At 42.0% G+C, this 17196-nt stretch overlaps 1 long non-coding RNA gene across 1 annotated transcript; it reads left to right on the forward strand.

Moving 5' to 3' along the window:
* Positions 1 to 6583: 6583 nt before the first annotated feature.
* LOC118163757 lies at positions 6584 to 15232 on the forward strand. Its single transcript, XR_004749174.1, has 3 exons — positions 6584 to 6622; positions 12032 to 12098; positions 15038 to 15232. It is a non-coding gene; the product is annotated as an uncharacterized LOC118163757 (long non-coding RNA).
* The last annotated feature ends 1964 nt before the right edge of the window (positions 15233 to 17196 follow it).

The following is a 17196-nucleotide window of genomic DNA, read 5'->3' on the forward strand; positions in this document are numbered from 1 at the left end:
TATCTATACATCACCCATATATTTTCTTGTCATAACTTTCCACAGACTCCCTCCAGCAGCCCTCCAATTCAGATGTTTTTACATTTCTGTCTGCAATTCCTGCCTCCAAGCATTTCTTTCTTCCTGCAGGTAATGTTTGGGAAGGGATCTCAGCACACTTAATCAAGTAGGGTGTTCAACCCATCCAGCTTTAGTGTCCTAAATCAGCCTACAGGTCTTTCCATATTGCTCATATGGTTAATGAAAAGAGATAGAAACTCCTCAAAGGGCTGAGGGACCATTCGTAAGCCAAACTCATTTTCTGAAACCTTCAGAAAGGATTGACTCTGCTCATAGGGAGCCTAGAAAGATTTGTTAGGTTATCTGGCAAATAGAGGACCCTTAAAGTGGTATTGCTATATAACTAGGACATCACCTTCTGTTATTTCAGATCCTGCCTAACCACTGGGATGGTTTTACCCTGCTGAGCAGCTGAGCTCCACCATAACCATTCTCTCACTGCTCCTCCTCAGAAAAAATGTGGGAGAAAATACGATGGAAAGGGCTCAAGGGTTGAGATAAGGACAGGGACATCACTCAACAGTTATCGACACAGGCAAAACAGACTCAGCATAGGGAGATTAATATAATTTATTGCCTATCACTAGTGGACTACAGCAGTGAGAAACTGAAAGTAAACTAAAAACACCTTCCTCCCATCCACCCTCTTCCACCTCCTCCCTCCTCTGCTCCTTCACGGTCCCTCTCTGCCCCTGCTCCACGTGGGGTCCCTCCCATGGGATGCCGTCCTTCCCAAACTGAGCCTGCGGGGGCTGCCCACAGGCAGCAGCTCTTCAAGAACTGCTCCCACACAGCTCCGTAGCATGGGGTCCATCCCCCAGGAGCAAACTGCTCCAGCACGGGTCCCCCACGGGCGGCAGCTCCCCCCAGACCCCCTGCTCCTGCGTGGGCTCCTCTCCACAGGCTGCAGCGTGGAGATCTGCTCCATGTGGGACCCATGGGCTGCAGGGGGACAGCCTGCTCCACCAGGGGCCTCTCCACAGGCCCCAGGGGAACTTGTGCTCTGTGCCTGGAGCACCTCCTGCCCTCCTGCTGCACTGACCTGCGGGCTGCAGGGCTGCTTCTCTCACATTTTCTCACTCTTCTCTCCCAGCTGCTGTAGCACAGCAGGTTTTTTCCCCCTTTCTTCAATCTGCTCTCCCAGAGGCACACCCAGCATTGCCCAGTGCTTGGCTCTGGCCAGCAGTGGGTCCCTTTTGGAGCTGTCTGAACCTGGCTGTGATCTGCCATGGGGCAGCTTCTGGGCTCTGCTCACAGAGGCCACCCCTGCAGCCCCTCTGCTACCAGGCCCTTGCCACATAAACCCACCGCATTCCTATGATGGCATAAGAAAGGTGTCTGACTGTTACAGGAAGAAAAAAGATAGTAAGTCAAGAGTTCGTGGTGGGCTTTCTATTCTCTAGTTCAGCACAGCAGTAAAACAAGACTATCTAGGCCGAAGTAGCTTAATATCATAGCATCATAAGTTCCAGTTGGAAGAAGGCACAGAAGTCTCCTCCAAGCAGGGTCAGCCATGAGGTAAGACCATAATACTCAAGGTTTATCGTTTGAAAGGCTTGGTGTTTTAGGTGCGTCACTTACGAAAAAGGTAGAGAAGAAGGAAGCATATATGCTTCCCACTGCAAGTTCAGGCTCCTATTTGATGGAAATAGTGAAGGCAGAGTGGGGTGGGATTATTTTGCAACAGGCATGTGGTTCAAACTGGAGTCCAGGCTCCAGTGGCTACAAACATTTGAGAGAATCAGGTGGAAAAAGTCATGGTTGGGGGTGTTTTATGACTGCTGCCACGGCTGACCGGATGGTGCCTGTTTGCATCCCACTCGAGCACCAGCTGCACTGTGAAGTCAGAGGTAACATCAACCAATGTGAATTGACTTGGCATTTATGTGCGTGGAGAGGTCCTGCTTTAGAGCGAGCTGGTTTCTTAGTAGTTAGTCCTCCCCTCCCCCAGGATTTGTTCCTGACTCATGTTTACCAGCTGGAGAAACCATGACAAAACAGTGAAAAAAAAAAAAAAAAGATCTGCTTTGAGCATTAAACTTCACTGCTGAAAGACTAGAAACTACTGTTTGGCCTGCCAAAGCTTTAATTGTCAACTTATGTAAGAACGGCTCTTATTTAGTCCCTGTTTGCATTCACCAGGGGGTTCATAAAACAATTATAGGAATCTAGTGATAATCTTCTTTCAGCCTTTATTCTCCAGTCATCCCAAAATATCACATCCAGTAGATGATCGCTCATGTGTGAGGTCACTGAGCCACTCACTGGCTGTATGACTCTCTGACTTTATTATTATTAATTGTTTTTATTAGTTACTGCTACTACAGGGCATGTGAGTCATTCACCCAGTCTGCAGTCCTTAATAGCTTCGTTGTATTATTCTGATCAAAGTTGGGCCTTTCTGTTTCCCTTTCATGTGATCTTCAAAGTCATCTTTGGATGGACTGAAAAATAAAAATCACAAAGGCAATTTTAGGCTGAAAAAGAAATCGACAGCTCGACATTTTTGATAGCTCGAAGATTAAAATCTTATGGTGTTAGACTGTCATCTTGTGAACAGTCTAAGACAGGCGTGAGACAACCACAGATCCTGGCTGGAAGCAAGTCAATGGGCTCTGCTCATAAGACTGGGGGGGCCCAAAGCTAGTGAATGAAAGATTTTGGTATTTCAGGTTAGCTTGAAATCATTAGCCATACTGGATATTAAATTATACACTTCAGTGCTAACTGGTTACTGAAAATCCTATCTTGTGTGCAAATGAAAGGGATAAGAATTTTAGGACTGTTTTGTATTTTTTTCCCCTGGTTTTAAGACTGCTTGAATGCAAATTGGTTTTTATGCTATATTCCTGTCATTTTTAAGACAAACTGTTGTAGGTCAGATCTTTACATAAGACACTGGCTCAGGCCTGAATCTGCAATGTTCCAGCTCTGGCAGGGTGGTGTAATATTTCAGAGTTAGATTTTCAATGCTACACGGGTAGGAGAAAAAGGAGCCTTTTATCTATGTAGTTTGCTATTCGCTTTTGCTAAAGACTTAAGCACACACTGAAGGCTTTTTGAAGACCACGATGATCTAGCGATCCTGAAGTCTCAACTGAAGCAAGTGCTTAAGTATTTTATTAAATGTGGTGGTCTGCCTGGCCTCTTCTGAGCTACTGGCTGTATGAAACTCATGTCACTGAGACAAAACAGGGAGATTTAACTCCCTTCCTCACAAATTTGTACCCCGGATCTGTAACCAGCATGGCATCAAAATGAGGAGAGGTTGAATTTCCACTTCACTGCTCTTTAAATCCAGTGTCATGACAAGTGGAGGAGAGAGGAAATCCAATGAAAGAGACTACATGGCAGAAATATTTAATGGCATTTTACTTTTTGTCCTGTGGATTGTCTCTTCTGTATATCTCTGGATTGGAATGTGAATCTGTCACGGGGTTTAAATTGAGTGTGATAACAAAAATAAATTATCCTTAATTAATATTTGTCAGATAAATATATGTCTATAGGACAGTATCTGGAATTTGGAACTTTTTGACAGAAGAGGGATTTAACCTGGAAAATAAAAAATGATTTTCCTATCAAGAAACTGGCTGAAGATTCCAACACTCACTGCTTCCAGGATCAGAACAATTTCCTCTACTGTGTGAGAGGAGTAATTTACACTTACTTTTTATGTAGTGGTGAGAGAATAGAGCTTAATATAGTGGAAATAAGATAAGCTGCTAAAAGCTTTTAAATAGAGACCAGCAGCTTGGACTGGGGTTTTCACCATAGATTCTGAAAATTGGCCCACATTTGAAGATATCTTTTTCTCTCTGGTGAAAGTAGTGACCAATTTGTAAAGTTTTTGTTTGTTTGTTTGTTTGTTTGTTTTCAGTAGTATAAATGCTACTTTGTCATATTTGCATATAAGGTAAAGCTCAGTGCAAGGAGAGAGGCGGTACAGGGACATAGCATAAAACTTTGAAATAAACTTGTGCAGAAATCTTACAGAACAAGACTTTGCAGCTCTCCTCTATATTGCACATTTCTGCTTTAGGTGCCTGAAGTCCAGTTGAGTTCAGTGAGAGTTTTGCCATTTAAATCCTTCTGAGGTTTAGACACCAAATTATCATTTTATAGCTTAGATTAATTAGATATTTCAGTTGCCCTAGGAAACGTTCCAATTTTTTTTTTTTTTTTTTTTTTTTTCTGATATCACCAGACATACAATGACGTCTCCAAGTTGTAACTAGGAGACTGGGATTTCACAAGGTTGGAACAAAGGTGCTTAACAGCATCATCTTTTGGTTATGATTTGGCAGATTTAAGGACTGTGGGAAGAGGTGTTCTCAGTAACAATGAGCAGAACTGCTAACTTAGCCTTTAAACATCACAGCTCAAAGATCAGTTTGGCTTTGGCCTTTGCCAAAGCTACTTTTTAACAACTGACTTTAAAACTGCAAGGATGAACTGTCTTTTTTCCTCCCTATGGGGCAACCACATTTTGACATTGCGGTTCCTAAATGACCAGCAAATAATTTCATATTCTGGAAAAGGAGAAAAGGGAAGGGAAGGAAAGAAAATAAAAGATGCAATCTTTTCTTTTCCTCCCCCCAAGTTAATGAATTTTTTATAAATGTGTAAGCATGTCACTATTCCAAGCCACATCAAATCACTCCTAAAATCTGTATTTTAAAAACTGGAATGTGTATAATATGAACGGCTTAAGGAATAAAATGCAAAAAGATGTTGATGATGCTGGATTACCAGCCAGCTGGAGAGCTGGAGAATTAAAAGGGAGAGGGAGAGAGAGTGATGAAGAGAAGAACAAAAAAAAGGCTGTGTTTCACTGGCCAAGTCAACAACCGTGTTTTTTCAATTGCCCCTCATTATGGAAAACTGTACTCAGGTTGTCCTGGAATTGGAGTTCACTGTTTTTAAGGAGTCACGTTAGGAAAAAAAGCATGATGCAGTGCAGAGTGTATGACGGGGAACATCTGGACACCAAACTACTGGAGCTTCCATGTTTTGCAGAGGGATGGCTCTCAAGATGAAATGGAATGAAGTGTAACAAATACGGGATTTTACTGGCAGCTTTAATTTATTTAAATGCATCCCTGGCTTTTGAGCAATTTCTTTGTTTTGGATAGTATTTAAACATGTCAAAAATCCTCTTTCCTTCCTGCCCTTCATTACACATGACAGGGAGTGGATTGCTCTGGCCATCTGTAGAGTAGGAATGGGTAGAGCTACATCTGGATGGTCTGGGGATCACATGAACACTCACAGCAAACTCTCAGCAGTTAACTCAAAACCTGCCTTTCCCTGGATGGGCTGAGACAGTATCACATTTTTTGCCAGGATTGTGTGAAGTACTGCTGGAGCCTTGTAGCTAAACATGTCTAGAGCGTGTTTGGGGGCCCTCCCTGAAGTTAGGCACCTCTGCCAATCTGGCATATGTCTATGAGTTCTGCTTGATAATAACATTTGGCATTTATTGTGTGACATCTTGAGCTGATGAAGCCGTTCCTGTCGCTTCACTGTAGCCCTACTGCGATTATGAAAGCTTCAAGGGAGAAGACAAAAATACATGTGGCTGTGTTTAGAAGAGGGAAGAGTTAATAAGGGGGAGGTCTACCTGAAGGTCCTGAGACACAAGTGGCTTGTGCCAAGTCTGCACCATGCCTGGACAGGGTACTGGGGAAGCCCAAAACCCCACATGGGAAGAAGCAAGGAAAGGGGTGGGCTGCTGAAGCTGCCGCCACTGACCCCAAAGAAGATTGAGCCTAGCTGTGTCCCCAGGGGGCTGTGAGATGATGGCTGGGAAGCCACCACCATCCCCTGCCTGTGAACTGTTGCCAGAGGTCTTTCCCTATCCGCTCTCTGATGTGTGGAGATATGTCTCGGGGATGTTAGCCATATGTTGCTCACGGGGACCAGGAAAGATGACAGGTGGGCATTTGTGTGGGAGAAGGAGCTGCAATGGTTTTTCCCTTTGAAGTTGTTTCCATTTCAGAAGATACACTTGGTTACTCCTTTCATATATTAACATGTTATGGGAAAGGATAGCACCACCCAACTGCAGGAGGAAATCTCTGGGTTTGGCTTGAATTGCTTGCTACACACAGTCCAGGAGGCCTTTCCTCTTCAGCGTGTCTGTGTCCTTTCTTGAAGTATGGAAGCACTTTTCACAATCTTTTCTAAAGTGAAAATATGCACTGCAACTACACAGTTGAAAGACAACTCCTGGGGTAGGAATGTGGAAAGGAAAGGTTAGAGTATGTTTTAATGTTTTCCCATCAAAGCAATCTGTTCCATATTTCTTATTTCTTGTGTTGTATTATATTGTAGTTCATTTAATGTTGATATTTCATACAATCTCATATCATATCATTTAATTTCACTTTATTGTATTGAGCTTTTCAGTCCATCGGCTGTAGGATTTATGGCGTGTGACTGATGGTAAGAGATGACCGTATGAGACACTGACCCGTTGGCTTGAACTGACCTGACCTGACTTGTGGACAGAGAAATCATCTCTTTCTCGGAGCCTGCACATGCTGCCTTGACCCAGCTGGTAAGCCTGCTTAACAAGGGGCCAATTAGTCATAAATGCTGGCTTTCATTATGTGGATATTTCTTCTTTTGAAATGAGACCCAGGCTGCCAGCTCAGAGCATTTCACGGGGTAATTTCACGCAGTACGGGGTGGGCAGCAGTGCTCCGTCACAGCAGCAGGGATGGCCGTGCATCGGTCCTGGTGCTGGAAAACCCTTGCTGGTGCCGTGACTCAGGGTGTGCACGACCATGAGCTCATCCTGAGCTGCTTTGTGTCATGGGAGAGGAAACGTGTTGCTCATCATAGCTCAGGCACCGCGTCCAAACATCTCCGCAAGGGTGAGAAGGGTGCATGGGGATCATGGCCAACACTGACAACCGCAGAGCAAGTAGCAGTGAAAAAGCCGCTGATGGACAGAGGGACAAATTAAGTCAGCTAGTGCTGGCTCTGCTGCAGACAAAGGTCAGCACCTCCAACAGAGCTTTGCAAAAACTGCTCAGCACTGAGTCTCTGCTGCGCCCATGGTGCCAAGCATCCCCACGGACTTATCCTGCTGGCTGGACATGCTGCCTCATCTGCCATGATGCTGCAGCTCTGTGCTGCTCTTACCTGAGTCAGGAAACTTTCTTAATGTAGATTACACCTACAAGATTTATTGTTAGAAATAATATAAATAATATAAATAAATAATAATAATAATAATAATAATAAAAATAACCTCTCCTCTTTCCTGAGGCCAAGCTGTTGTCAGCTTAGAGAAAAAGTTTTCTCTTTGTGTTTGGACAGATTAACAGATTTATTTCCCCCTCCCCATCCCCCTTGGACAAGGATTGCAGGGATTTCCACAGAGTTGGAGGAGCCAAGGCTTCAACACCAGCAGTTTTCAGTCAGACCGTTGGAATGATCAATAAATCGGCACTGACTGATCTCTGAGCCCGAGGATGTCTGTGAGGCACAAGCAGCTCTTTTAGGTAAGCTGGAGCAAGTGAGTAAGTCCAGAAGCTCTGGAGCCAAACCCTAAAGTGGATGCAAAATCATATGGGGAGCCAGTGCTGTGATTTTCAGTACAAGGGTGATGTAATGATTGAGTGCAGTTCAAGTAAGTAATCTAGTCATCTGTTCGCAATTTTGAATTATGGCTGATGCAGTCTCTGCCTGCAAGCCAGCAAAAAAGAGTGAGAATTACAGTTATTGAGTCAAGCCAAAGGCAGGGATCAACATCTTGGCATCAGCATGGGGAAGTGGTGGGGGCTGGGGGGGACACAATTCAAAATGCGATTCAGGGTCTAGCACCAGGCTGAAATGTCAGAGAAAGTTGGGACCTGAACAAAAGGCAGCAGAGGCCAGTGCTCTGGGATGTAGGAAGACCTATGTCTGATCGTTGACCCAAAGAAGAGGAGAGACATCAATCCCGAGCACCAGTAACCAAATCGGAATCCATACCACCCAAGACAACTACTTTGAAAACATACTCATCTGTGGTGTTTGAATTCCACTTAAGAAAATTTAGAGTCATCCAGGGCCTGACCTTTAGCAAACCACAAAGACAACCCATAAACCACAAGGCTGGAATCAGCAAGAGAGGACAAGTAACTCCAACATATTAACATAGACTTTCAGCTGCAGCTGGTAACCAGGGATATTACAAATGGGAGACGTCCCAGTAGCATCCATGTGAGAACTGAGAGTGTAAAGCTGGATTCGGTACAGGCTCCACTGAGATCATCGCCCAGAAGGGGGAATAACACAGCGCGATGTTTAATAATAGTAAGTGGCTGACTTGACTTCACCTCTCAGCGGAAACAAAATATTTTTAAGTGTCAGAAACCAGAAAAACATGACATGATTCATCTTAAAACAAATAGTTGCTCATGTGAATATTAGAGTGGAGGATACATGGAAAGTCCCAAGATGAAACCATCTCCGGAGTGCCATTATCTCAGGCAGAAATCACATTTTGTGACCTAAGGGCCTGGTCACCTTTGGGACTGGGGTACTAAAGGATGTATTAATAATTGGAAAATTAAATTCCCCCTCAAAATCAATTCTAGAGGAGGTGTGCTTTTTGTTGTTGTGGTGGTGGTGTTTTGCTTGCTTTTTTTTTTTTTTTGTAAGATGGGTACCTTCCCATACAGCACTTATCTGAGGATTTGTCCACTAATGACAGGATGTCTTTGGGCAGGAAACAAAACTATAACAAACAATCCATTGCAGTAGTCATCTGAATGAAGCATCCAGTCTCTGCTGAAGGTTATGTTTTTCTCACTCTGAGTTCTAAGCTGACTACAAAGAATAAAAAGATAAAACACATCTCTCTTGGAATCTTTGCATAGAAACACTATACTTCAAAATATTTCAACTGTTTATCAAATCCTGTTATGCAAATGTAAGCCCTGAGGTGGCTGTCTTTCTTCCACGAAAGAAATAATACATTGCACCTTTTGTATGGATATCTAGTGACCTCTTATTCTTGCTAAGGGGGAAGTGATTTCTCAAAGCTTTAAAGTGTTTGTAATGATCTTTTGTGTTTGCTGTGGCTGCTCTGTCTGGCCCATCAGAGACTTACATGTATTTTAAAAGTCTCACATCTAGTCAGTGGAATTATATGGGCTTTATAGTCGTATTTGTATATTTTAAGGGTATTTGGGACAATAGGCATAAGACCTGCCGTAGCACTGGGATCAGTATCTGAAGTACATATTCCTGGAAAGCACTTGGGAGAGGAGAATAAAACCTCGGTGATTTTCATTAAGAATAATCATTCCACAAGTACCTGCACTAACTGAACCAGGTTTCCAAAGACTGTACGGTATCTTATGTTTTACTTTTTAATTCAGTTGCACTGAGACTGTCTGTGAACTAATCCTGCATTAGGCATCAGAGGATCAACAACAGTGATGTGGGATGAAGGTTTTCTGATGTCTTTTAAGTCAGGAATGCTGGCATTTAGACAGTTGGCACATCTGTATGTTGGCACATCTGCTGTTCTCTATCTGGCATCTTAGGCATTTAATAAAAGGTAGGTTCAAAATATGGTCTTCTTTTGGAAAATTAAGAGGCTTTTCCTTCTCCATCTAGACACAATTTTTATTTTTATTGTTTTAAATTATCAGAATGTAATACATGAGACCTCTAACTTGCTGTAATATTTTGTTGAAATGGTTAAAAGAAAATGAACGTGCAGATTGCCAGGTAAGGAAGCACAGACAGTGACTCAGTACGATTGAGTGAGGCTGTTTCCCTAAGGAAAAAAAAAATTCCTCTGAGGAAAACTCCATCTAATTAGTTACGACATTTTACAGCTTGGTAGGTCCAAGCCTGGAAGGTTGTTATGACAATTGCAGGTACCTGGATCCAAGCCCCATATTTGAGGAGCAGACTCACACACAGTGTGCTATTGCACTTTCAGTTGTCATTTTGGCATCTGAAACGTGGCAGCCTTTACCCCTTTTATCAATTAAATGAATTTTATCCCCTTAAGAAGTCTCCAGGTCCTAATCCCTCTTATGAAAACTCTGGATTTTCTCTTTATCACGCCAAACTCTTGGTCTCACTGCATTTGGCTCCTTGTCCCGGTCCTAAGGAAAACAAGCTTAAAAGAGCAAGAGAATCTCTTAGGGGATGAATCTTTCCTGTTTTGACATAAGCCATGAGTACCTCTGCTCAATGTCTGTTTCAAAGATTCCTTGTTAAGAATATACAAGCTAACAATACAAGGGACCATGATAAATCTGGACAGATTTTAATTGGGATTAGGGTGGAGTGGTTGTAACCTTTCCAGAAGCGTGAAAGTGGAGGCTTAAATCCCCAGCTCTGCCACTGATGTGATCTGGAACATTGTTTTACTGCTCTGGATGAAACATATCCCAGATATTTTCATCTGTCCCTTCTAAGTATTTATAAAGCATTCATTCCCACATGATCTGACTACTGTTAATGTGACTGCTGTGTATTTTGTTTCCTTCAAAAGCAAAGCTGAGATGCTTGCTTTTTCCTGGAGCCAGAGGTTGGAGGACGGTGGGGTAGAAGTTCATTTTGATACATAGCTGCCAAACAAAACCTTGCTGAAATAATACCTTGTGTCATCAGAGAAGTCCCTTTTTTCATGTACTCTCTACCTTTATAGAAAGTAGTTTCTGAAAGAATAACACAGTTACAACAATATTTCTCTATCAGGTTGTGTGGTCCTGTTCCTCTGACCATTTTCCCTGACTATTGTCATCTGGGATCTGGGCTGTGGGTCTGCATTATGCCTAGGAAAAAAAGGCAAATCCTATGTGCTTTACAGGCATTAGCTATTTTGGTCTATCCCACAGCATAACTGAATGACTTTTTCACTACTCAGCTCTATTGATAATTTTCTCGTCTTCCCTCCTGTCATTCCACTAACAGAAAACCCTAATTTCCCCACAGCAAACTTCTCTGTCAACACATTATGCATTGTTCTGCTTTACAGTGACAAAATAAATAAATAAATAAATAAAAAATCAGAGGCAAATCTGACTAATCTCCACTGAAACTGAAATCAGTGAAAAAAATTCACATGGATACAATTTCAACATTGTACCCATTGGCTGACCACGGTTTTTAACAGCTTTCAGAGCTACCCAAAGATAGACTCACAGTCACTAATATCACTGATATTGTTGCCTATAATAGTTGCTTTATGCTTCAGTGGACAATGAATTCCTTCTTATTCCATTGTTTTCAGAGGCACTGTGTTTGGGACATTCCAGGACTGCTGTAAATTGGTTCAATTCCTTTCTAACATGTCACTCACTAAATGTTCAGGGAGCATTTCTCTAATCCTGTCCAGATGAGCTGTGGATTCCAAGAGGTTTCTATTTTTATATGTAGGCTTCTGCCTATATGCTACTGTTGGGCTCAAGTTCATTCGGAGAAATCACATTAGCCGGTATGCAGATTTATTTCTTTGCTTCTGCTGAATGTGTGCTGAAATTGCTGGGTTTTGCCAACTGCCTTTCCTGTGCGAGAGGATCAGTGTCCTTCTTTGCATTTTTCATAAACTGGAGTTCCATTCTGACAAATCAGAGCTTGATTTTTATTAGTTTTTCATGGGGGCTGCTTCCTCCTGCCACCACTTACTTCGGTGGGAATTTTTCTTATTCCCAGTTCTTGAATAGGAGCGACACGGGACCTCAGATAGGAATGGGCACTTTCTGTGTCCACAGGACAACACATAGAAAGAGACAGTTCCTGCTTCAGAAATCAGCATTTCAAAAGAAAAAGCAGAAATGAAATTGGAGAAAAGTAGTATGTCCTCCATAATACAGATGGACACAGAGACCTGGATTGACTGATTTACCCAATGTCACCCAGAAAGTCTGTTGAACAGCTTCATGCTGGGCATTTTCCAGGTCACAGTCTCCTGACCTCAACCTTTGTTATGTCTGTGGATATCTTTCAGATTTAAAACGAATCATGATGCAGCAATATGAAGAATGAATTGAACCAAACTGAGATTGAAATATCAGGTAATGAAGTTCATTTTTATTGACATGCTCTAACAGAATACCCTGTCTTCAGTTATACACATAGCGTCACTGATTTCTCCTGAAACAGAGCTGCAAAGTTACAGACAAAATTATGCTTGTAATGTCAGGGGAAAAAATGTTATGCTGTCTCAAAATAACATATAATTGTAATAATAATAAAAATCCTAATCAGCTATTTTTTCAAAAAACTATTAAATGACTTGGTCTCTGAAACAAATATCCAGAATTTGAAACAGAGGAAGGAGTGAGATCTCCTGAAGTCAGAGTCTGACCTTGGCTGTTCTGGTGAAAATCCATCCAAGTTTGGCAAATGTCTCTCAAAATCTCATTTGGGGGCTGTCAAGATTCAGTAAAATCTTGACAGGATTGAGGCACTTGTTTTTTCCAGTGTGCCTCTGCACTGACCATAATCCATCCCAGAGCTACAGTGGAAGACCTTGATTTTCTCACCAGTTGCATCTTCCATATAGAGTCCATTTCAGTGCCACATGGAAAAGCTGAAAGTCTGTAGTTGCTATGCTTTGAATACTCATCATCCTTGTATCATACAGAGCACAGGGGAAGGAAGCAGATTTATAGTAATTCGCCTTACTCTGATGGTGAAAATCATGCCAACATAAAGAGACTGGGAAGATTAAAATTAAAGATTTTCAAGTTAAAGTAGAAACAGAGAGTGAGTATTTCACACTCTTTTAGGCTCTTCTGTGGTATCCATCACACTGGTATCCAAAGGTTTCATTAACATTAAAATACTGGTCTTTAGAATGCTCCTGTGAAAAGGGAGAAGAAACTGGGGAAAAGCAAAACCCACCTCAAAGTAGAGCACTATTCCAGATGCCCCATTACTGGAATCTGTGGCCAGCATTTTCATGGATTAAAGGAAGCTCATTTGAATTGTATCAGGAACTTAAAATCATTTCAGTAGCTTTTAAAAGTTCAAGTAGGTCATGTTTTAGGCCTAAAAATAAACAAACAAACAAACGAACAAACAAATAAATAAATAAGACTCTTATATTATCTCCTTTTACTGAATAAAAGAAATTTCAAAATGTGCTCATTTTGTGCTCAGTAGCAATCCAAGTCAAGGCTTTGAAAAAAATACAGTACTCTTTGCTCTTTGGTCCTCAGTTTGGAGCCTAAGGAGTAACAATGAGAATCCTGACACATATTGGATATTTTATATAAATCATCAGGCCTCCTACTCACCAGGAGGAGAAGAATGGGAAAATGAGGAAAGATAGCTGAGATCTTCCTCATTTCCCTTGTGACTTGGATGTAATCTAAAGGTGTTCCAGGCCAGGGAGAAAAGGAGATATTTTTTCATTAAATAAATAGTTTTAAGGCATATTTTAAGGCAGAATTTCTTATATGCACTACTCTCCATTATGGTTGAAAAACCTTCTCAAGAGCTGATGTCAAGGAATAAGAATGTGAATTAACTACAGATTTTAGGAGAAAGTTTGAAGGCCAAAGACAGTGTGGTAGAGAATGTGGCCCAGAAATAGGAGTCTGACACCTGGTTCTGTTTTCAGCTCTCCCAGTGCCTTGCTTGGTGGGTCCACTTTCCTTCCTTGAGATGACAATTCTCTTTCCACTCTTTCAGGATTTTAAGTCCCATTAGGAGGGACTGTATGTGCCTTTCCAGGTGGACACTGGGTCCTGAAGTTGTCTGGAACATCTCATGGGAGAGATCTAGAATTAATGCTCTGAAAACCAGTTGGAGTCACTATTCAGAGAATAACGTGCACGATGACACTTTCTAGGGTGTCTAACTTTTACAGTGCACCATGGAACCAGGGTTTGGAGTCCTTCTGTTTCTTTTTCACCTCTTTCCTTCCAGAAGCTAATTTGGAAAAGGGTTCTTTTCTTTATATCTAGGAAATGGAAGTGCAGTTAACTCCATGCTTTGACCATTTTTCATGATAGAACACATGTATCCTTATTATGGAACCTATGAACTATAGGATGGGTATGTGAATAGTGTCTGGAAATAAGTAAAGAATAAACATTGAAAAACTTTTGCAAATCTGGGTAGACCGAGCAAAACTCCAGTGCCAGAACTTTCATTTTCCAAGTGATTGGGAAGCCATATTCAAATAGAAGCTGAACTTTGTTATTCTTTCCATCAATTGCATCTAAAGCCAGCTTCTGGTTCTTTTTTTTTTTCTTTTTCTTTTTTTTCTTTTCTCTTTTTTTTTTTCTTTTTTGGATTAGAGATATCACGAACAGTACTCTGTTCTCTGCTAAGCATACATATGTCAGAGATGCCTCATGACCCGTTATCATCAGTTTTGATGCTGAAGTCAGCCCCTGTCCTGGGAATCAGTCAGGGGGTGGTGAGCAATTGTGTTGTGTATAATTTGTTTTGTATATTCTATAATATTTTTTTTCACCTTCCTTTCCTGTCATATCAAACTGTTTTTGTCTTAACTTTGAGCTTTACCTTTTATTTTTTTCAAATTATTTTCCCCATCCCACTGGGTGTGAGTGAGCAAATGGCTCTGCAGTGCTGAGCTGCCTGCCAGGTTAAACCTCAACAGCCCCCCACCACAGACCCATATTCTGCGAATCATAGTAGTCAACTAACAAGAAAAGGTAGAAAAACATTACCAATTTGTCCTTCAACTCAAAGCAAAATTACAAAACCAGCAGAGGTTTATTCAGAAACTGAGACATTAAATATTTGTGAACAATCAGAATTATGGTGTTTTCCAAACAGTTTTAGAATAAAAAAGGTAGGCTGGGGGAAGGGTGGGAATAGAAAAACTTGCAAGAATACATGTGTGCCAGTGATGTCCTTTTAGAGGAACTGGGATCCTCATCGTGAGATGAGTTTGTCCTTCTCCATCAGCAGTTTCTCTTCCTCTTTGCTTAGTTTAGGAAATGAGTCTCCAATGTCTTGCTTTCTTTTCTTTCAGAAAACAGACAATTAAATCATAAGCATGTGGCCAATGAAACAAGATGCTGACATGCAAATACAGATGAGTAAGCTGGGCCCCCATCATTGGAGCTGTCCTACATGGTGGTGCAGCAGGACCTACTGGGTTATTTCAGCTGTGACCTGATGTACTACTTCCTGTTAAGGCCTGGCCCTTTGCACTAAAGCTTAACAGGTTATAACCTCTAAATTCTTAGAAGACTGCTAGCAGGTTTTAGGCCAGCTATTATTTGTCCAAACGATTCCCAAGACACAATCAGGAGTTGACAAAGACCAAAACCCCCTCTCGCAGCAAGCTGTTCTACATTTAAGCACAGGTCACCCAGCCACCCAGTATGGGACCAGCTTGGTCCATACAGAAGAAGCATAGTGGTAAGATTTACAAAGCCTTTACAGTCTCCCTCCCATCCTTGAAACCCATGGGTCCTCATAGCTCAAGACATTGAGTTTATACCCAAAACCTATCCCTTTTCCTGAGATGATCGCTACCTCACAATTTACAAGCTATTTCCACTCTGATGAAAAGCAGGCTCTCAGATGTACACTTTGCTCTTATATCACTGGCTGTAGTTACTGGGTGAGGAGACTGTAAATTGTTTAATTAATTAAGTGCCTTCATAAAGATGCAGGTTTCCCTGTTATTTAGTGTAAACAGAGCTACTTCCAGAAAAAAAAAAAAAAAAATAAGGGGGGAGGGGCAGGTGATGAAACTGGATGCTCAGCTTCATCTTTGGAAGTAGGGTGTCTGGCTTGTCATGGACTATATGGACTGCTTAGGGAGGACAGTCACCCAGAAGAGACACCTACAGAAACTGCCTTTCATTGTGTTGTGTAAATACTACCCCAACAGTGGTTTTAGGAAAGCCAAGTTCAAGTTCACCATATCTGCGTGTGAGCAGTCTGTGGTAGATCTGGTATTTCCCATGCTTACTGCATCCAAACAGGACTTCAGATATGTAAGTATATAAACAATTAATTGTACATGAGCTCATTCTAGGATGGAGGGCTGGACTGCATACTGGATGAATAGTAGCTCAAGTCTATTTTTCCAATGAAGTCTTGAACCTCTGCCAGCTCATACTACTTGAGAATCTGGCCTCTTACTTTTATTTTGCACATTAACTTCACCTAATTGGTAGATTTTCCATGCTTAATCATTATAGATATATAAGCAAGAGTGTTTGTTTATGCTCATTTATGCAGGGAAGGAACTGTTTCAAAGAAAACATGTTTTAAGAATGCCCTGACTTCAGTCCCATATAAAATTATTGGTCTGTGTCTACTGTGTGAGCTGATGAAGCACAGTGGAGGTGGGTATTCAAGAGCAGTTAGGCAGTGTTTGCAGCCTGTGCATCACTGGCAGATGAGTTCAGATTTCTATGCATTGTATTTGTACCCTGTTTTCCCCATGTCACATCTGTCTCAGAGTGACCAGAAATGAACGTAGGTGAGAGGAAGCTTTAAGGAAAATGTTGAGATGCAGACATAAATAACTTGTCTCCTTGAGCTAGTACCTTTGTGCGAGCTGCGTATTGCATATGTATTTTCTGAGGAAGACCTGGATTCCTTTGAGCTTGGCACGTTCTGGTTAAGATGAACTCAGCATCCAAATGTTGACACGAAAGCTGACTACACCATACAGCGTGGCCCCATGCCACCTCCAGCTGGCCCAGGGCCATGCTGGCATTGGCTTTGGTTACTTGATTTAAGACACAGCTATGGAAGAGGGAAGGGCAAAGGGTGCCTGAGGCAGGTCTACCTGCCATCCCAGCTGGAGGAAATGGCTTGCATTCTTCTGCAGAATAAGGAGAGAGGGATGAGTAGAGGGAAATTAAATAAATAAAGCAAGCCAGCGGTGTCATTAAAAAGAGGATGTATCACGTTTACCGTGAGAGCATGTGACTCAGACATCCAGACGCGAACATTCCTGCAAAGCCCCAAACGCACACATTGAGCCGAAAGTTTTTGGCTTCCCAGAATGGCTTAATTTTATGATTCCGTGACTCATTAAAAAAAGCAAAGTCCCTAGACGTGCTGCATCAGGACCCAGTAAACACCAGTTGCTGGTGTGGAGGCACGAGGACAAGGAAGCCGGCAAGGGATGGATGGAGGAATAGAGCAAGACACTTGGCCACTTGT

The sequence above is a fragment of the Oxyura jamaicensis genome, chromosome 3 (genome assembly GCF_011077185.1).
Source record: "Oxyura jamaicensis isolate SHBP4307 breed ruddy duck chromosome 3, BPBGC_Ojam_1.0, whole genome shotgun sequence".
In the NCBI taxonomy this organism is placed as follows: domain Eukaryota; kingdom Metazoa; phylum Chordata; class Aves; order Anseriformes; family Anatidae; genus Oxyura; species Oxyura jamaicensis.